This window comes from Pipistrellus kuhlii, unplaced genomic scaffold (assembly GCF_014108245.1).
Source record: "Pipistrellus kuhlii isolate mPipKuh1 unplaced genomic scaffold, mPipKuh1.p scaffold_m20_p_34, whole genome shotgun sequence".
Taxonomy (NCBI): Eukaryota; Metazoa; Chordata; class Mammalia; order Chiroptera; family Vespertilionidae; genus Pipistrellus; species Pipistrellus kuhlii.
Genome location: NW_023425534.1, coordinates 332,859 through 354,184, shown reverse-complemented (window position 1 = coordinate 354,184; position 21,326 = coordinate 332,859). Strand labels below are relative to the sequence as shown.

The window sequence follows — 21,326 nt, the reverse complement described above, 5'->3', positions numbered from 1 at the left end:
GAGATTGAGCCTGCAACCTGGGTATATGCCCTACCCAGGAATCGAACAGTGACCTCTGGTTCAGAGGTTGACACTCAACCACTGAGACACGCGGCTAGGCTAAGGTAATTCTTAAGATATTATCCAGCTGAAACCGGTTTGGCTCTGGATAGAGCATTGGCCTGCGGACTGAAAGGTCCCAGGTACGATTCCTGGCAAAGACATGTACCTTGGTTGCAGGCACATCCCCAGTGGGGGGGTGTGCAGGAGGCGGCTGATTGATGTTTCTCTCTCATTGATGTTTCTAGCTCTATCCCTTTCCCTTCCTCTCTGTAAAAAAATCAATAAAATTAAAAAAAAGAGATATTATCCAGCTAAACCTATATTGCCTTTGATAAAAGGTTATTATGGTTTAATAATTAGCTGCTCCAAGCCTAATGGTGCTTTAACCTGTCAGGACTGGAATACTAAGGGCATTGGTTGAACATATTCTTGTTTACTTCTGGGTAATTGTGTGTTTATGTGTATCTATGTGTCTCCTGTCTCAGTCCTGTAGCAATTATAAAATGTATTCCCAGTGAGGATTATAGACACTGTAGTTAATAAACTACACTTCCTAATTAGACAAGAGAGTACAAAGCCTCTCCATTAGGTTTCTAAATCATTCTGAATTCTAGGGAGGGAGGGAGCCACTCGTTTCTGCAAGGCCTGAGAGAGCCTGCGTTAGTACCCAGTTCTGTAACTTGCTGGTTTGGGTGTGTTTTTAAAAGACATCTTTGTCTCCTCATCTGTCAGTCAGGCATACTAGCACCTCCTTCCTGGGTGGGCGTCATGTGTGAGCACTCAGACCGTGCCCGGTCCACGGTGCCCTGTCCAGCTTTCACTGTGGTAATGGAGCTGATGCTGTGAGCAGACAGCTTCCTGGGAGACTGTGTTCTTTCTTCCTAAGGGCTCCGGCGGAGTGTTGTTTCACGGGTGGATATTTTCGGCAGCTGTGCAAACCTTCTCTTAGTGGCCTCCCTTTCTCCCGTCTTTGCTCACATCTTGTCTGAAAGGTTCCCTCCCTCCCTCCCTCGCTCCTTCCCTTTTTCTTTCCTTTCCTCCTTCCCTCCCTTCCTTCCCTTCTTTCCCTTCCTTCCTGTCTCTCTGTCTCTGTCTCTCTCTTTTTCTTCCATGCACAGCCACACTGCATTTTGTATGTGTTTTTTTAAATATGTATTTTTATTGATTTCAGAGTGGAAGGGAGAGGGAGAGAGAAACATCAGTGGTGAGAGAGAATCATTGATCGGCTGCCTCCTGCACGCCCCCTACTGGGGATGGAGCACACAACCCAGGCATGTGTCCTGACAGGAAATTGAACCTGGGACCCTTAAAGTTTGCAGGCTGACGCTTTATCCTCGAGCCAAAGCAACTAGTGCTTGAAAGGCTTTCTTTACATTCTTTATGATAATCTTGATCCTCTAATTCATTTTGAAAATTAGTAAAATTATTTATTTTTAGTGATTTCACTTCCCCCTGTATGATGCTGAATTTTTTTGATTTTACAAACTTTTATGCATCTTTCTTTTTACTGCCCTAAGTCTTCCTCCATCACCATTCATTCCCCCTTTACCCTCTCCTCCGCTACCGCTTTTCCTCTGGTCATCGCCGGTGTTTGTCTTTGTGAGTTGTTTTTTGCTTAATTCCTTCACCTTTGTCACCTAGCCCCCAAACCTCTGATGGCTGTCAGTCTGTTCTCTGTCTCTATGAGTCTGTTTCTGTTTTGTTAGTTTATTTTGTTCATTAGATTCCACATATACATGAAATCATATGGTACTTGTCTTTCTCTGACTGGCTTACTTAGCATAATACTTTCCAAGCTCATCCAAGCTGTCGAAAGGGTACGATTTCCCTTAGTTTTTATGACTGAGTAGTAGTCCACTGTGTGAATGTACCACAGCTTTTAATCCACTCATCTAATGCACTTGGGCTGCTTCCAATCTTGGCTATTGTAATTTTCTTAGCATTTTTTTACTTGACAACTAGTGACAAGATAACAAAATATTGTTCATGTATTCTCAATACCGTGACTGGAAGTTTGTTTAAGAAATGCTTATTCAGCCGGGACCGGTTTGGCTCAGTGGATAGAGCGTCGGCCTGCGGACTGAAGGGTCCCGGGTTCGATTCCGGGCAAGGGCGTGTGCCGTGGTTGCGGGCACATCCCCAGTAGGGGGTGTGCAAGAGGCAGCTGATCGATGACTCTCTCTCATCGATGTTTCTAACTCTATGTCCCTCTCTCTTTCTCTCTGTAAAAAATCAATAAAATATAAAAAAAAAAAAAAAAAAAAGAAATGCTTATTCAGCAGGGTGGGCTGGAAGGGGTAAAAGAGGGGAAAAAGAGGATATATGCAAAACTTCCAACAATGAAGCTTTAAAAACATGGTTGCTCAGCACTTTCTCTGCTCGCTGCTGAGGCTATAACTGCCATAGAAGGGGCGCCACCCAGGCCTTACTGAGCTTGTTCGATGGGAGCCGGACACGCCGGCAGGAGGAAGGGCAAGGCCGTGGGTCACAGGTAGCTCACCTGGCCTGGCTCAGCGCTGACCTAGGAGAAGAGCTGAGGCCTGATGGTCACTCTGCTGGAGCCTGTCTGGCCAGGTGGGGAGGCAGGGGATTGGGTGGGGGGAAGAAGGCGGGGAGGAAGGAGTGTTTCAGGCTGAGGATGAGGAGATGGTCTGAGTGTTTTCATGCAGCAGCCGGTTAGTTCCCTTCCCCCTTCCCTCCGACAGCCAGAGCAGTGTGCAGGGTGACCCTCTCTGGCACCCAGAGCAGTGTGCAGGGTGCAGGATGACCCTCTCTGGCACCCAGAGCAGTGTGCAGGGTGCAGGGTGATCCTCTCTGGCACCCAGAGCAGTGTGCAGGGTGACCCTCTCTGGCACCCAGAGCAGTGTGCAGGGTGCAGGGTGATCCTCTCTGGCACCCAGAGCAGTGTGCAGGGTGACCCTCTCCGGCACCCAGAGCAGTGTGCAGGGTGACCCTCTCCGGCACCCAGAGCAGTGTGCAGGGGGTGATTGGCAGAGCGCCATTCATCGAGGGGAGGAGAGCTCGGGAGTTCTCGGGGCGGGGGGGGGGGGGGGGGCGTGGTGTGACAGGTCAGAGCCTTTGTCCAGACTTGGCACTTCTTCCTGAGGGCTCGCTCGCTCTGTGAGGCCTGACGAGGGTTTGAAGGAGGAGATTGGCCTGATCAGGACCACCACGTGGTACCGGAGCGTGGCCCATGCCATGCGGGTCTGGGCCGGGCACAGCTGGTGGCAGAATGGAAGGTGAGGGAGGGGTAATGACCCCAGGGTTCTGTCCTGGGCATCCGGTGGCTGTTTTGCATTTGGAGGGGAGATGACTGAGGAGGTGGTCCCACAATGCATTCGGGTGCATCCGTCCTTACACTTGCTCCTCCTCCCCCTGCCGAGTTCTCCCGAGGATCTTGTGGACAGACAGCCTCCTGGGGCAGCCTCATCTCATTCATCTCCACCATCTACCCTGCTTCCCAGCCCTTAGCTTGCTCTCCCTGCCACTTCTGAGCTCCATGAGGACAGGCATTGCTTCACTGCAGCGGTCCAGCCCCTGAGGCAGGACGCACAGCAGGTAGTTGTGGAATCTGATTGGACGCTGGAGTGTGGTGCTCTGGAGGAGCCATCTGGTGGAGGAGTTGTCTATTTGGGTGGTGATTGACCTCTTGGGAGGAATCACTGCTTAGAGCAAGAAGTCTCAGAGTGCGATGGGTGCACGCCTGGGGGCCTCAGGGGTGCAGGGGTCCCAGCCCTCTCAGTCACATTAGGATGGTGATTGCGTCATTGGGAGGAGCGCAGCGGTGGGTGAAAGGGCTGTTCTTTAGGCCGCGGTCAAACCAGGCACAGCAGTTACTGTAGTCGTAGCTTCTTCACGCCAGGAACTTGTGGCAAAAAAACGTTCAGTGTCCTGATGAAGTAGTCAGAATTCTTGGAATTAACGGCAGCGGGTCTGTCCTCCTGCTTGCTGGGAGATGGAGTGGGAAGTGGGCCCGAAGGAAGCACTGACGCAGCTGAGTGTGCAGCCGTGCGTGCCCGGCTGAGTGGAGGGACAGCTGACAAGGTGATGGCTGTTTGCACAGGCTCTGGCAGGTATTTTCTTGAAAAAGAACAAAGCCACCAGGTCCTCACGGAGAATGACTAACTGTTGTTCCCGTGCTGAAACTGGAGCTTTCCAATGGAAATGAGGATTTTGGAAAGCATGATTCTGCTCCTGGGAGCTTAAGAGCTTTCTTAGGAGGCAGGTAGGAATGCCAACGAAGGCTTTCTTTAACATTACATAATGAAATGTGTCTACATTTGGAAGATCCACTTAGCCAAGGGAACTGGTATTTCCCAAGTTGCCTGTGTGTGATGCCGCTCACTCACAAGCAGGTAAAAGATCGTCGAGAGCGCCAGAATGAGGGACCATGGCGTGCCGAGTCGCCGTGCGAAGAAGTGACATCGTTAGGTTTCAGGCAGGACTGCCGCGAGGGACACAGTGCTGCGGAGTTTGATGTAGTATCCAGGAAGACTATCCACTGTGAAATGCGCCTGCCTTTTCCGACTCCCTGTCCGTGAGGCTGCATTTTCCTCGTGTACTTCAACCAAAACCTGAGTGACAGGCCATGCGCAGAAGCAGAAGTGGGTTCTGCTCTCCTCCGGAGGCCGGCAGAGTGGGCTGACGTAGTACTGCTGCTCTTCTCACCCAGTTCTTTTCCTCGTTATTTTGTAAAATTGTCCTGTATGGTAACTTGTAACAGGCTTATTAGGCAATTTTAGAATGTCCCTCCATTCCTCATGTAGTGATATCCAGAGATAAAGCCTGTAAACAAAAGCCCAGGGTCCTCAGCAGTTAAGGTAAAGGCCCGAGACCAAGCCATCTGAGTGGCTCTGATTGGAGAACATGTGGTGGTTGACCTGAGGGCACCTCGAGGCCTCGCCAGGGTGCCTGCAGGGACCGGTCCCGCAGCTGGAGATGCGCTCTGTGCAGTGCGGCTCCCCTCCCCGGGCAGCTTTAGAGGTTCCTCTCGAGTCTCTAAAGGTCGGAGGCCTATTGGTGTAGCCTGAGAAGGCAGCAGCGAAGGGCAGAGGAAGAGAAGCTCATGAAGCGGCATCAGAGGCTGGACGGACACCCGAGCGGAGGCCAGAGCCCACAGGCAGAGAGGCTTCTGGGGTGTTGGGGAGAGAATGTGGCTGAGAGTCAGAGCAGGCTGAGGAGTGTGGTGGTCATGGTTCCCCAGGGCGGCCCATCCACAGGGGGTGCAGGAAGGCTGGGAAGGAAAGGGGTGCAGGGCAGGGCACGTGCCTTCGAAAGAGGCTGCCTGGGACAGCTTGAGCTTTGTCAGCTGCTCAGAGAAAGGATCCTATGAAGGTACCTTCAGTACAGCGCTTCTTCAAGGCTCGGCTGTGCCAGGGAGCAGCTGGGGACGCCACGAGACCCCTGCCTGCCCTGCTGGGAGGAGTGTCAGCGCTCAGCTGGTGGGCCAGGCGGTGCTGAAAGGAAGGCCAGTGGGCCGTGGAGACGGTGGGGCTTCATTTGAAAAGGGTGCTGGGAGCACTGGAGCAGAGGGCAGTTCTCCAGGCAGAGAAGGCCCCGGCAGGGCTGTGCTTGGAGCTGAGGCTGCTCCCCTGGGTGGAGGCTGTGCGTAGAGTTGGGAGAGCACTTCAAGGTTTGCCTGTGGGAAGTGGTCCGTTCACACCGCAGCCCTCTAGCCTGTATTCCCGTGGCGTTAGATTAGGGGTGTCGAACTCAATCAGAGAAGGGGCCAAAATCTAAAATCCAGCCTAAATCGCGGGCCGAATGGTTTACTGAACAGTCATAAACTGTCATTGTGATGGAAACGCAGTGGAGTGCAGTGATGACAGCGCGGTGCGGGCCACATTGCAAGGCCTGGCGGGACGGATTTGGCCCGCGGGCCTTGTGTTTGACACATGTGCTAGATGAACCTGCACTTCGGCCTGTTGTCCCAGTGCTGTTAGCTGGTGTGGGTGAGGTGCTTGCTGTGCCGGGCACCTTGGGGAGAACGTTGTGAGTTTCCTGTGTGGTCCACACATCAGCGGAGGCAGGTACCTTGGCTAGCCCCCTTTCACAGAGGCTAACCGGCAGGACGATTAGGTAATTAGCGAGGTCGCAGTCAGGAATCGTGGAACCCATGTTTGAACTTGAGTTGTTTGCCTCCAGGGCTTGTGCTCTTAATTATCACACAGGACCTTTTAGCATCAGCTGGACTCTCCCTCCCCTTCCGTCTCCACTCTGTCTGCACCTGCCTGCTTCCTCTGTTACAGGAGTTGTCTTCAGCGCAGAATATACTTACCAACGTTCCACCTGTCCTTCCTCCTCAGGGGCCTCTTCCGCCCGCACACCGGCCCGGGTTTATATAACTTCCCCCCCCCCCCCCCCCAATTGAACTCCCTGGACAGGCATCTGCTTCCACTGCCTCAGTCCCTCCGTCTGTCTTGTTCTCATTCTGTGGGGCCCTTGTTCCTGTGCCTCCTGAGACACCAACGTGGTTCTAGAAAGATCTCCTTTTCAATACAACTGTTGTCTCTGTTTTTTCAGCTTTTGCATTTTAGTAATAAAAGTGTTAGAAAATTAGGAATATAAAAGTAAGAGGAAAATGTGTGATTTCCTTTTTCAGAAAGTAACCACATAGGATTCTGAGTTTCCTTTTGTCTTTTGTATCGTTTGAGTACGTGTGTGCAGAAAATATCCCCCACGTTGGGGAGCACACTGTATTTACAGGGTTTTCCGTTCTAGTTTTCCTGCTTTGTTCCGTATTATAGACATAACCCATCTCCATTCGGTAGGGACACCAGATCACTGGATTGGGGCCCACCCTGACCCAGCATGACCTCCTTCTAAGCTAAGTGGCTACACTGTGCAAGGAGTGCTGCCCTTGCCTGTCGTCGGCCATGTCGTCGGCCATGCCCACAGGCTGGCCTTCATGTTCTGCCAGCGCTCGGCTTTGAGGCCTTGAGCACGTGATGTAAAGCTCCTAGCCTGGTTTTCTCATCTCGGTAGTGGTGAGGGTTACAAGAGAGGGTGCCCATAAAAATGCTTAACCTCAGGCTGAGCGTGTGTAAGAACTGAGGTTGGCTCTGGTGCCACTGTGCCCCTGCAGCCTGCTTCCTCCTCTCCTCCGCTTCCCAGCCTCCCAGCCACCCAGCCACCCAGCCTGTGGTTCCGGTGTTTGTGGTCCTGTGTGAGGTCCGCAGGGCTGTTTCTGCTGGGCTCTGAGGTGTTACCTGTTTCCTGTGGATGCCGTAACTAGTGACCAGAGCCGAGTGGCTAACCAGCAGGACCTCTTCTCAGTGCCGGAGGCTGGGCCTCGAGGTAGAGATCATCACGTGGCCTTCCCCTCTGCATTCGGTAGGGACAGCAGAGTCACTGGATTGGGACCCACCCTGACCCAGCGTGACCTCCTTCTAAGTTAACTGGTTACACCTGCAAAGACCCTTTTTCCAAAGGAAGTCACATTTCCACGTTCCAGGTGGATAAGAATTTTCAGGGGACACTATTCAACCCACTGCAGTCCCCAGAGCTTCGTTTATCCTTGGCCCTGTTCCTGTGACCCTGACTGTCTCTCACGACGGAAGCATCTTGGTTTTGGCTAGTTTTGTCGGTCTTGCTGTTGTCTTTGGAGCCCCTCAGTGGCCAGGGTCTGCGTGTCTGGGAGGCGGGCAGGCACGTTCTGCTTTCTTTTTTTATATATATATTTATTGATTTTTTACAGAGAGGAAGAGAAAGGGACAGAGAGTTAGAAACATCGATGAGAGAGCATCATCGATCAGCTGCCTCTTGCACACCCCCCTCTGGGGATGTGCCCACAACCAAGGTTCATGCCCTTGACTGGAATTGAACCCAGGAGCCTTCAGTCCGCAGGCTGATGCTCTATCCACTGAGCCAAACCGATTTCGGCGTATTATATAACCTTTGAGGAGGGTGTGAGTGGGGGGAATAGTTTATAACCTTTGAAGAGGGTGTGGGGGGAAGTTACTGAGCAAGACACTGAGGCTCTAGGCCATAAAGATTATCTGCTTTAGACTCAGCAGATCTATAGCCAAGACACTTGGTAGAGGACCTTTGAACTAAAGTCAAAGGCTAGCAAATTGGAGAAAATATTAGAGTTATATAGTATGTGATCAAGGATTAGTCCTTAGTATTAAAGCATTTCTAAGGTGAATTATTTAAGCAACTTTATTTTTAGGAATTTATCCAAAGGGAAAAAAATAAAAATACTTTAACTACAAAATTAGTTATACAAACAAAGTATCAAAAACAGTATTCATTAAAAATTTTGTTATGAAAGCAAAAGCTTGTCTGTAGTCAGTAGAATTTAAGCTTCGTGAGGCACAGACCTTTGTCTTTCTTATTTCCTCTGAACTGTGACCCATCCAAATATGGTTAAGTAAGGTGCTCATGGAGTACCGTGCAGCTGGTGCCCGTTTATAAGGGGCTCTTTGTTGTCTTGAGGGGACACCCTCAGCGCAGTAATGCGGGGGGGTGGGGGGGATGGTGGAATATGTGTAAGTTTGGGGAAGAAGGTATAATTTAATTTGTGAAAAGATATGCATCTAGGTGTCAAATAGAGTCTAGAAGAAATATATGCCCCTACTCACTGGGACACGGATATTCTGGGAGAAGGAATATGTAGTAAGATATAATTTTTCTTTATACTTTTTGGTAGGAAATTGGCCAAGATCATGATAATTAGGAAAAACATATTTTCATTTTGTAAGAAATATAAAAGGAAATTATTTATACTTAAAAGTATTAGATGTTCTCTCAAAGTTAACATGACTGAGATGAGCATGTTCTAAAAATTTCATAGTTGTAATTTATTTGCCTTTATTTTTTTTATTGAGGTATAATTGATTAAATTTGCCTTTGAGGTAAAAGATTTTTTCTGATGGTGTTTCATAGCATCTTCTATGCATTTTTTTTTCTTTCACTTGAGCCATTTCACTCTTTTTTTTGTATAAGAATGGATGCCAAGCCCTAGCCGGTTTGGCTCGGTGGATAGAACATCAGCCTGGGGACTGGAGGGTCCCAGGTTCGATTCCAGTCAAGGGCATGTACCTTGGTTGCAGGCACATCCCCAGTGGGAGGTGTGCAGCAGGCAGCTGATCGATGTTTCTCTCTCATCGATGTTTCTAACTCTCTATTCCTCTCCCTTCCTCTCTGTAAAAAAATGAAATAAAAAAATATTTTTTAAAAGAAAAAGAATGGATGCCAAAAAAAAGATTAAAAAAAAATGGATGCCATGGGTGCTATTATTGCCGACATAACAATCACAACCTGGCTTTTTAAAATCACAGTACTTTTCAGAAATGTTAGTTGGCAGCACTCCTGCAACCTGGCAGAGGCGGTGGAGCTAGGGCCCCTGGTGAAGACCCGTCTGTGCAGGGGACGCTCCAGCCCCACCTGGGCCTCTGGATGCAGAGCAGAGGGAAGCTGGAATGTGTCCTATTGTGAACATGGTTGGGAGGGTAGGATGTGCCTCAGGGTAAGTGGATGGGGACACTGTGTGATGGCCAAGATCACCTCGTTGGATTTAAAGCACAAAGTCTTCGTTTCCGCAGTTAGACGCGCCGAGTGTCTGGTGAACTTGCTCGTCAGGCCTCAGAAGCCACTGCAAGCGGAGCGGTTCGGGGCAGGATTGGCGGCAGGAGGAGACAGCTGGTGTCAGATTGGGGAGGTCCCTGCTGGCCCCGTAGCAGCTGACCGGGTATCCAGGACGGTGAGGTGGTGACCGGCTACGGGTCACCCATCGGCTCTGTGCCAGGGACTGGGCTGATGCCAGGGTTGGCAGACTACAGCAAAGAGTAGTTTTTACGTTTAAAAATTGTTGGAAAACAAACCAGAAGAAGAATCCCTCTTTGACGGGAGGTTGTGTGGTTTTGAGCCTTTGTCCGCAGATGTTTTGTCAGAGCAGCCTCTCATTCCTTCAGGGCTCCTCTGGCTGCTGGGGCGGCGGTCAGCAGTGGAATGTGTAGTTGCCTGCAACCCTGAAGCCTTTGCTGTCTGGCCTCTACGGAAAGGGCCCCCCCTGCTGTGAGCTCTGACCCCGCCCCAGCAGACTAGCAGGCCCGGGCCTCGGGGCTGGGACCCACACCCCGTCCTTCTCCTCACGGCTTCGCAGAAGCCGGGCTGTGTCTTGTTTTCCTGGAAGTGCTGTGTCCTCACTCCGTGCTCACACACACTGAGCGACAGCAGCTGCCGAGGACAAGGAGGGTGAACTTCGGGTTCATTTTAAATTCTCTTGCTACAGGAGAGTGATGTGTGAACGGTGCAGGGGCTTAATCACCAGGGGTTTAGCCATAGAAAGGCACTTGGGGCTCTTTCGAGGCGCTTCCGTACAGACTCGGTGCATCTCGGCAGTGTCTGGGTGTTTGCTGCGGTGGGCACTGTCCGCGGTGCTTCCGAGGGGGTGAGGCTCTAACAGCGAAATTACCTGGACTGTTACTGAAGTTGGCCGGCAGTCGTTGCACAATATACATGGCTGGGCGTTTGTCACTCTGTCTGTGTGTCTCTGGCGCTACTTCCTCCCCGCCCAAGGCACCGCTCCTCGCCTGCCTGTGAGCACAGCCCGTGCTGACTGCCGATGGGCTGCAGGGAAGCGACTGAGTTCTCAGAGGGACGTTGGGCAGTGTCTGAAGACATTTGGGGTGGTTAAAACTTGGGGTGCTACTGGCATCTTGTGGGTAGGGCCAGGGGTGCCGCCCAGCACCTGCGTGCACAGGACCGCGCAGAGAGCAGTGCCTCGGGGAGACCCATGCCGTGTGGGCCTGGCCCCGCTCCCGGGTCGGGCAGGCTCCCCCGTGGTGCCGAGGAGGTCTGTATGGACTTGGTCCCCAGCAGCAGGATTTCTCCCCACCCCACCCCCCTCACCGTGGTATTTCCACGCTCTCCGTGGGGTGATTCCCGCTCACTCTGCTGAGCTCTTCTCTGTCTTTAGCTTTCTGCTGGCCGATTGGTTCAACTTCCATAAAAACGAGATGCTTGACCCCAGAGAGGAGGAGCTCAGGAGACTGGGCATGTGGCTCATATAATGAGAAGCTAGTGGGTGGCACTGCCCATGGCCACCTCCGCTCAGACTGCTGTCCTCGTCTCATGCCCCTGCCCCCCAGACCTGCGGAGGCTCACACCGGGGACAGGCCACCACCAAAGAGCCGGCTCGCCTTGCCGAGGTCCTGCTCCTGCCTGAAGGGGCAGCTCCAGAGGTGCGTCCATGAGGCCCGCAGTCACGAGGCCAAGAAGCTGCCCCTCGTTCTCGGTCGCCCTTCATGATTGCCAGTTGCCGTCATAGCGCAAGGCCACCTTTACTTTAAACAACGCGAATGTCAGGAGGTGGATTGCAAAATGCACATCTGTTTCCCCTTCACCACTGGACCCCTCGGTTTGGTTTGTACTTTTGGAGAGCTCAGGCATGTTTCATGTGACCACGGTGCAGTTATCAGATCAGCACATTTAACACGGATGCCGGCTGTTTTCTATTCCACATGTTATTGCTGTCCCCACAGTGTCCTTTGCAGGGGTTCCTTCTGTCGAGACCCATGGTTGCACTTAGAGGTCATGTTGTGTGTTTTTTTTAAATATGTATTTTATTGATTTTTTACAGAGAGGAAGGGAGAGTAATAGAGAGTTAAAAACATCAGTGAGAGAGAAACATTGATCAGCTGCCTCCTGCACACCTCCTACTGGGGATGTGCCTGCAACCAAGGTACATGCCCTTGACCGGAATCAAACCCGGGACTCTTCAAACCTCAGGCTGACCCTCTATCCACTGAGCCACACGGGTCAGGGCTAGAGGTCATGTTTGTTCTTTAATCGGATTGGCCGCTCTTGAGCTGCTCTGTGTGCGTGTGCAGGCCCTGATCGTGGAGACCGCCCTCACGTGGTTAGCATCGGCTTTGCACGTGGGCGGAACGCCACAGAAGTGTGTCCTCGCACTCCTTCGGGGGTCCAGTCCACGTCCCTCAGGCTCCGCCTTTTCCTGTGCGCACCGCTCCCTTCAGCCGCACTCCGGGAGCCTGTCCTTGCTGCCTTCCCCTCGGCCCCGGGACCTCGGGCCTTGTCCTCAGGCCGCGGGCAGAGCTGCCTTTCCTGGGAAGTGCCTGAGCTCCTCTTGGGTTTGGTTTGTTCCGAGAACATGAAGGTGAGGAAGTCAGTTCCTGTTCTTGGAGAATGTGTTGTCCAGGTTTCTCCCCCACACCTAAAGGGGCAGAGAGAGGTCAGCTCTGCGGGTGGGCTCCCTCTGTCCCCTTCCAGAGCTCAGGCTCAATGCTGTGATTCTCAGTTCTGGCCTCTTGGTCTCCCTAGCATTTTCACGATGCTCCAGGCCAAAATAAATACCTAGAGTTTCATTTCCGCAGTCTTGAAGTCCAAACAACTTGAGTATTTATGTCCTAAAAGCTTAGCCATTTGAAAAAAAATAATACCCATAAATTGAAGGATACTTTTAATTTTATTCTTAAATGAGTCACTGTTGCTAACTAATGGGCTGTACAGCTTCCCAGATTACAGAACCAGACTGGGCCCCTGCCTTCATTTTCTGTCAACCCAGCTTTGTGAGGATGTGATGTCATGGGAAAGGGCGCAGCGCCATCTGCTGTTAGAACTGAGATCCACCTGGAGCTAGTTGCTCCCTTGGAGCCTGTCATTTGTTGGGCTTTGCTGTGCTTGTGTCAATTTAAAAATTTCTGTGTCTTGTGAGTTGCTGCAGTGCCGCTGTGCAGGTTTAGTGCTCACAGTCCTGAGCTGGTCACTGCAGCCTGGTGGCTGCATGTTCCCTGGAAGCATCTGGGCGAGGGCGGAAGGAGGGAGCGTTTCCTTTCCAGGAATGGAAGCTCAGTCTGTCACTAGAGGGCAAACCGGAGGAACCAACGACAGGGCTCCCACATTTGTAATGCGGCTTCTGTGGGGAAAGGAAATGTATCATCTGAGCACCTCAATCAGCGGCCTGCTGGGAGCAGCCCCTGAGTGTCTGCTGACGGCTGTGACAGACGACCTGTCACATACCAAGTGGCTCCTTCATTGGGTCTGATTCTGGCCATGGCCTGTTCTCCTGTTTTGGACACAGTAAGTGGATAAGACAGTGCAGATAACCCTGAATACTTTCTTTCTTTTCTGATTTTTTAAAAATTGATTATGGTCTCACATAATTGTCCTTATCCCCTCATTCCCATCTCAAACCCCTCCCTACATATGCCCCTAGCCCCAACCCTGAATACTTTGAATGGAAAAACATTAAGAGATGCTGTAGTTCTCTGTGGTTTTTTTTTTTTTTTAGGGCCACACGTATCTGCTGGGCATAAGTTTTACTTGATTTACAGTTAACCCTTGAACAACGTGTCACTTAGGTGCCAGCCTCCTGCGCAGTTGAACATTCATATAGCCCTGCTGGTGTGCTCAGTGGTTGAGCATCGACCTGTGAACCAGGAAGTCATGGTTCTCCATTCCTGGTCAGGGCACAGGCCTGGGTTACAGGCTCCATCCCCAGTGTGGGCGTGTAGGAGACAGGTGATCAGTGATTCTCTTTCATTGATGTTTCTCTCTCCCTCTCCCTTCTTCTCTGAAATCAACAAAATATGTATTATTTTTAAAAGAAGAAAATTCACATATATAACTAGTTCTCCACATATGCAGTTTTCTAATCACTGAATTGACCCTTGAACACCACAGGTTTGAACTGCATGGGTCAGTTAGGGAAAATCTGCGTATAAGTGGACCCACATAGTTCAAATCCGTGATGTTCAAGGATCAACTGTAGCCGAAACCGGTTTGGCTCAGTGTCTAGAGCGTCGGTCTGTGGACTGAAAGGTCCCAGGTTCGATTCCAGTCAAAGGCATGTACATTGGTTGCGGGCACATCCCCGGTAGGGGGTGTGCAGGAGACAGCTCATCAATGTTTCTCTTTCATCGATGTTTCTAGCTCTCTATCCCTCTCCCTTCCTCTCTGTAAAAAATCAATTAAAAAAATATTTTTTAAAAGGGTCAACTGTATATGTTTAGGTTCATGTATGATACTTCATGGTTTATCCTTTCCGTAATTAAATGGTACTGCAGTGAAGAGATAAATGCTTATGTCACTTAAAAGGAGAAGTTCCTTGCTATACTAAAGATCCTAGTCATCACTTGGCCTACCCTTTCCTTCTAGGGAGTCTGCCTGTGGTCCCTGTGGTAGGTAGGACCTCCCCACAGTCTCCTCTCCTGTGCCACAGCTGATGGGCCACCTGGCAGGACAGCAAGCCAGTGAGCTGGTGCAGAGGACTCTTTAGGAACAGAGTCACCGCTGACATTGGATGGTAGCTAGGATGTGGAATTGTAAGTGGTTTTGGACCATGTACACGATGGTTGCTTAAGAGAGGGGGTAGTAGAAGGATAGAGATAGCGCACCCAGAAAAACAGAGCCAGTTCTGGCTGGTTTCTGATGGCCATTTCCATTTTTCTCAGTTCCAGTTGCATATCTCTTAGGACCTATGTACTTCCTGCCCTTGGACCTGTCAGATCTCTCCACTTTCTGTCCTTGGATCTATCAGCTCTCTTTACTTCCTGTCCTTGGACCTGTCAGATCTCTCTCTACATCCTGTCCTTGGATCTATCATCAGCTCTACTTCCTGCTCTTGGACCTGTCAGATCTCTCTACTTCTTGTCCTTGGACCTGTCAAATCTCTCTACTTCCTGTCCTTGGACCTGTCGGATCTCTCCACTTCCTGCCCTTGGACCTGTCAGATCTCTCTACTTCCTGTCCTTGGACCTGTCGGATCTCTCCACTTCCTGCCCTTGGGTCTATCAGCTCTACTTCCTGTCCTTGGACCTGTCAGATCTCTCCACTTCCTGCCCTTGGGTCTATCAGCTCTACTTCCTGTCCTTGGACCTGTCAGATCTCTCTCTACTTCCTGTCCTTGCGTCTATCAGCTCTACTTCCTGCCCTTGGACCAGTCAGATCTCTACTTCCCAGGGGGGGCTTTATCTTCTTGGCCAACAGAAGAGACTTAACTAGATCAGTTTTTGGGGAGAAGAGGTGTTGGGGGGAGGTTAACTTTTCATTTCTAGCATTAACCATTTCCCCAAAGATGTAGTTACTGATAGCAAATTTCTTTTTTTTCTTTTAAGGTTTTTCATTGGCAAAAAGATAATTAGCTTGTTCAGTGAAAATATGTGAAACAATTAAAAATTAGAATAAGCTGTCTATGTAAACTGATCTTGAATGTCTTCACTGTGTCACTGTTTTCTTGGAAACAGTGTACCTAACACAGTGACCTCGTGTTTATTATTCCTACTATGGAGGGGGTGTTTGTTTCATTTGCTTTCTAATCATCCCTAATCAATAACTTAAATGGAATTTTGGTTGTTTAGCCTGGTTTTCTAATATTCAATAAGCTCAGTGACTTCCCATGACTAATGATTCTTTGATCAAGGAATTTTATCTTACTTGAATATTTCTTTTTTTTTTTTTCCACCCCCCGTTACTTGAGTATTTCTTACTTACAGATTAATTAGGAAGGAAAGTCTGAGACCAAAAGGAAATGTATAGATCCTCCTTAAAACAGATTTGTGGTGTTTCTCCTGCTTTGCCTTCTTTCCTGTGCACCCGCCCCCTTCTTTTTTTTTTTTTTTTTTTTTACTATTGAGCTTTTTGTACCAACAGAGTTTCATTTAAGAGAGGTATAGCCTGGCCCGTGTTGCTCGGGGGTTGAGGTCGGCCTGTGAACTAGGAGGTCAGGGTTCGATTCCCGGTCAGGGCTCATGCCCCAGTTGTGGGCTCGATCCCTGGTAGGGGGTGTACAGGAGGCAGCCAAACCGTGATTTTTTCTCACCATGGATGTTTCTCTCACTCTCTCTATGAAATCAATAAAAATATATTTTAAGAGAGAGCGAGCAGTATAGATAGCAGTAGGACTAAACATCCTGGAATGGAGAAAATAAAGTTCATTTGTCTACTTCCTGTCACGCCCAGAGGTAAGGAGTGGCAGGATTTATCAGTGTTTAGGTTAAGTAGGTCAGCAGTTCAGTATCGTGTCTCGGACTTTGCACCTCTTGTCCCTCTCCTTGGACTCTGCTTAGGTGTCACCACGCCTCTGACACCTTTTGTAAAAGACCCGCACCCCTGCTACCCTCACCCAGTTCTGTTTTCCTTTAGCGCAGGGTGGCACCTGGTGTGTCAGGACTAAGTGTGTTTGCCTTCCTCGGCTGGAAAGTGGCGTTCTCTGATGGCAGGAGTCCATCTTGTTGACTGTGGAGTCCCCATTGCCAGTGCCTGGCACGCCCTCGGCTGTGTATCTTGTGAGGGACCGGGTGACGGCTCACAAATATGAGTCCCGGCGCCAAGGCCATTTCATTGTGAAGTGTTTTATCAACAGCTTAGACCTTGTCCTTTGCATGCAGTGCTCTGGTGGCTCTGCACGTCCTCCCTGGAAGTAACTCTTCCTGCTGGCTCCGTCTGGCTACGCTGTGCCTGGCACCGGAGCGACACGGCACAGACCTCAGCTGACCTTGGCCGTGAAGAGCCTGCAGGTCTGATGGCCTCTTGCTGCTTCCCGGTGCCCGTTGCAAATCCCAGCGCGTGTACATAGGCGCTGTAGGAACACGTTCAGTGCGAGGCTTCTGTTCTGGTTTTTATGGTAATGTGGTACTCGTGCCTTTGGTTTACAAGTTTTGGAAGTATGTCCTTTTCTTGACTGTGGGAGAATATTTCCTTTTTAAAGTTGTCTTAAAGTCTTCAAGGCAAAAATACATTCGTATTTCTAGGATTTCTCCAAGACAGTGGTCAGGATCTTGGACCAGATCTGGCAGAGAGCACCCAAGTTACCTGGAGAGAGGGGGGGGATGAATGAGAATTAGTGTGTGTGTTTGTTTGAGGTGTGTGTGTAAGAGTGTGTTTGTGAATGTGTGAGTGTGTTTGTGAATGTTTGTGTGTATGTGAGTGTGTGTGTCCCTCCCAACTTCATGGATCAGAGTCCTGGGAGTGAGGTGGGAAAGGTGGAGGGGCTTTAAATGAGGCCAGGTTGGGGCTGTGCTGCAAGGGTATTTCAGTCCTCGAGTGGAGGCGTGACATGTCAGAGCTGTCGTTCAGGAAGATAAATCGGGTAGAGATGTATGAGACGGGGCGGGAGGGGGAGCGATGGCAGGGGTAGAAGGTAAGTGGTAGGCTAGGTGGGGTGGGGAGAGCTGTAAGGAAGTGGGGCGGAGGTTGCAGGATGAAGGGTGGGGATAGGATTGAGGGTGTGTGCTGGGAAGGGGCTCCTTGAGTCTGCTCTGAGGAGGGTGCTTAAGCAGCCATTAGTGGGTTTGGGCCGGAGGGCCTGTGAATGCAATGGGGTGTGCCCTTGGAGCACTGCCACGTTAGCACTAGGGGTTGGAGTGCGGTCAGGGAAGGGACTAACAGAAGGGAGAACGAAGGAAGAGGGTCCCCAAACCAGTGGGAGCTGAGGGAGGGGGGGGATGAGGTGTGGCTGACCTGGGTCCAGTGGACTGAGGTGTTGCCATCATCCAGGTGGGTGTCGGGAGGGGAGAGAAGGAGAGGGAGGAAGGGGGCTGCTTCCCTCTCATCCCTGACTGGGAATTGAACCTGCGACTCTTCAGTCCCCGGGCTGATGCTCTAACCACTGAGCTGCTGTTGTGTTAGCTGTTGTCTTTTTCTTTCTTTTTTTTTTTTTTTTGTCAGTCTAACGGGAGAGGCCAGTGGCCCTGACTTAACAAGTACTGCTTGTTTTTAAAGTTACTGTGACATGCCAGTTGAAAATGGCTGGCTTAGGGCTGAGACCGGACCTTCCGGTGTGACTGCCGGGAAATGGAGAGCACGGGCACAGCGTGGAGCTGGAGCGAGCAGGCCGGGGAGGACCGGGAAGGGTCCGAGGGAAACCGTGTCCCGAGGCCCGGGTGGTGTCCTCCTCGCTCCGCTCTCGGGGAGAGCCTCAGCCCGCGGTCGCCACCCTGTTAGCCTCCCGGACCGGATACCGGCTGGCTACCGTTGCTCTGGCAGCTCCCCAGGCTTCCTGTATCTTCGTGCTGGCATAAATTGTAGCTCTGAGGAGAGAATTCCTTTTTGGAATTAGATCCCACCATTCTTAACCCTCCTGCATCTCCATTCCTCCTGGGGGGAGCTTTGGGGTCTGGCTGCTGCTGTGGGGTCAGTGCTCTGAGCGCCGTGCCGCCCTCCGTGCTCCCGTGGAAGGGTTCCGGGCGGGTTCCTCTCCAGGGCTTGATGGCGAAGCTCTTCCCTTGGGCAAACCTGTGTGGGGAGAGTTGGGGTCTTTTCGGGGCATCTTGCTTAGTGGTAGTTTTCTGCAAACTTTAAAAAATCCCTAACACGGCCTTTCCCTGAAAGGTCACATAAAAGATTCACAGTGTCCTGTATGAAAACCACAGTGAAGTACCTTAACATTTTTTTAACAAACACAGCAGCGTACAGGATATTATACAGACAACCCCTCAGCAGTGAGGGCCCCTCATGGGCTGGTGCACCTGCTCCAGGAGCTGGGCTCGTCCTGCTGGGAGAGGGCAGACACCAGCTCTCCGTGTCTCGGGAAGGTGTGATCCTGCGGGCAGTGTCCTATAGGTGGGTCCCCTGTGACCCCCGGAGTGCCCCCCCGAAGACGGTCTGTGGGAGCCCACCGGAGACAGGCTTCCCAGCAACTTTCTGAGGCTACGGGGCCCCTGCCCTCGGCCTGCAGAGGGCACAGACTCTGTGCACAGCATGGCCCAGACACCGCCTCTGTAGATCCTTCTCCTCTGTCCGCGCCCCTGGACGGCTCACCTTCTGCCCAAATAAAGGGGCGTGGTTTCCGTCTTCCTGCGGATGGATTCCGAGCGGAAGAGCGATGTCCTTTCTGGCCTGGCTTCCCGCTTGCGAGGGGTGTGAGGGGTCCACGCCCTTGGGCCAGCCATGGAGGAAAGTTCGGCATCGCAAAGGTCGCGGCAGCTTCCTTTGGAGCGGTTGGAGCCTGGAGTGCACCGAGGATTCAACACGCAGGCACCGGTCAGCACAAGACCAGGTGGACAGCCCTGCGTGCCAGCGACTGCCCCTGGAGAGGTGTGGGCCTGGGCGCCGGGGCTGCCCGGTTCTGTCGCCCCTGCTGGTCTCCACAGGAAGTGATGAGATGCACAACGTGCTCGGGTGTCAGGGGCGCCGAGCTGGACGGAGCCGCTCAGCGCTGTACAGCGCCCGGGGCTCCGTGGCCTCCGCTCTCAATCATAGGAAAGCCCCACGTGTTTGGGAATTACACAAGGCACAGATGACAGCAGAAGGGAAATTCAAAACTATCTTCATTTGAAAGAGAGTGAAAACAAAACAACATTTGTGGGACATAGCAGTACTTAGAGGGAAATGTATAGAATGAAGCGCTCACTGCAGTAAACAAAAGGTCTCCCCAGCCTAAGCTCCCGCCTTTAGAAACTGGAGGAAGAGCACCTGCATTCCAGCAGGCAGGCAGGGCACAGAGCCACGAGCAGGGACCTGGGAGAGCGGCCGGAGAGGGACCCTCCGTACGGCGACGGAAGCGGATGTGGCAGCGAAGGACGAATGGTGTCCATTCCTTCCTGAGAGGAGCCCCGCAGTGAGAGTGCAGCCGGGGTCCCTGTCCCCGCTGCCGGGCGATGCCGGCTCGTCCTCTGCCCGTAACCGTAGCTCACCCTGCTTTGCTTGGTAACTTCACAGGCACGTTTTAAAGGGTTACATTTGCCCTTTATTGACCTGGCTGTTCCCTCCCCAGCTCTTACTTTTGAATACTGTGAAGCTGTGGAAAGGTGAAGCAGCAGGTCAGGGCACTCAGTGCCGTCCCAGGAGCTGGCGATCTGTGTCGTTGCCCACTTCTCTGGGCATCTGGCGAAGCATTTCATCGACGCAGCTGTCTTTCCCTTTCTTTATGGCTCCAGCCAGCTCCCCAGAGCAAGGCCGTTCTTTCACATCGCCGCCGGGCGCCTCCCCCAGAACTTCACTGACCCCACCGTGCCTGGTCCAAGTTCACAGTCACAGCCATCAGTTTCCCCCCAAATGTCTCCACACCCTTTTCAGATCGGGACTGAGCCAGGTTCCTGTGAGTCCTGGCTGAGAGGCTGAGGGGGTTTGGAGCAGCGTACCCCCACCTGACCAGCCCCACAGCTGGAGGGCAGGACTGCTCCAGGCTGGGGTGGCTCCCTGGTTCTTCTTCCAGGACCAGGCCACGGACTCTGCGTCCTGTCTGGAGTCACAGGCACTCTGGCCTTTGAATTAGCAAATGAGGACTCGTTTTCTCATTCCTGCGGCCTCTCCATGCTGCACACTGAGGGGTGTGTTGGGAGGCTGGGATCATCGTAACAATCCCCTAGAGTGAGCAGCCCTCACCCGGGTCTCCGAGGACATCCATCGGCTCTGGAGCCACTTTGGGCTGGTCCAGCGAGGGAGTGGGTGCTGCTGAGTATCCCACAGGCACAGTCCAGGCTGACTGCCGAGCTGAGTGAGTCCCTGCTTTGACCGTGACCATTCAGTGCCACGGGGTGTGCCTGCAGAGAGCTCCTCAGAGGGTCCGGGCACTGAGCCTCACTGATTTCTGTGGCCTCCAACTTCTGCCTCCACGGCGTGGTGGTCATTGTTTTAACTGTCTCTAATGGCCCTTTCCCTGCTCCTCCCCTCTTCATGCGCCATAGCTCTCAGCATTCTAAAGTGAGCAGTTCAGTGACAGCCCCAGGGCTGTGCTGCCACCACCTCTCCCTGGTTCCGGAACATCCTGTCACCCAGAGGCTCTGACCATCGAGCTGCTCTGGGTCTCGCCTGCCGCAGCCTCTGGCGGCCACGGCCCCATCGGTGGAGCTCCCGTCGGGCTAGTTCCCGCAGATGCAGTCACGCATGTGCCGGCTTCTCCACGGAGCGTGTTCAAGGACCGCCCACGCGGTGGTGTGTCTGCTCGTCTCCTCGTGGCTGTGCCGCGTGCTTACCTGTTGCGCACTGTGGACACCGTGGGCTGCCGTGAGCACAGGGGTCCCCCGTCCAGTGCCTGTGTGCAGGCCTGTTGGGTGGATGGCTGGGCCATGGAGAGTCTGGCCAACGTCTTGAGGAACCACCAGCCTATATTATTTCCACACCCACTTTCTCTGTCAGGAAAAAAAAAGTGTAATACAAGCAGCTTCATTCCAAAATAAAATGATTTTGCTAGATAAATAAATGCCTTAGAATTCGCAGTTCAGTAGGGGCCTAGTTCACTGTCTGATGCTCCTGGCTCCACACCAGCAGTGTGCGCGTGGGCTGTGGGCTCAGGGCAGTGAGTGAATCCTGTGGCCTCAGCTTTTCGGACCTCGCGGACCACCAGGTGTCTCCCTGATTAACCCACGGGTGGGGGTGAC

General features: G+C 52.0%; 1 protein-coding gene across 3 annotated transcripts in view; it reads left to right on the top strand.

The window, feature by feature from the left end:
* GNB1 (G protein subunit beta 1) overlaps positions 1–21,326 on the top strand; it is a 49,531-nt gene that overhangs the window by 3,715 nt on the left and 24,490 nt on the right. The gene's annotated exons all lie outside the window — the stretch shown is intronic.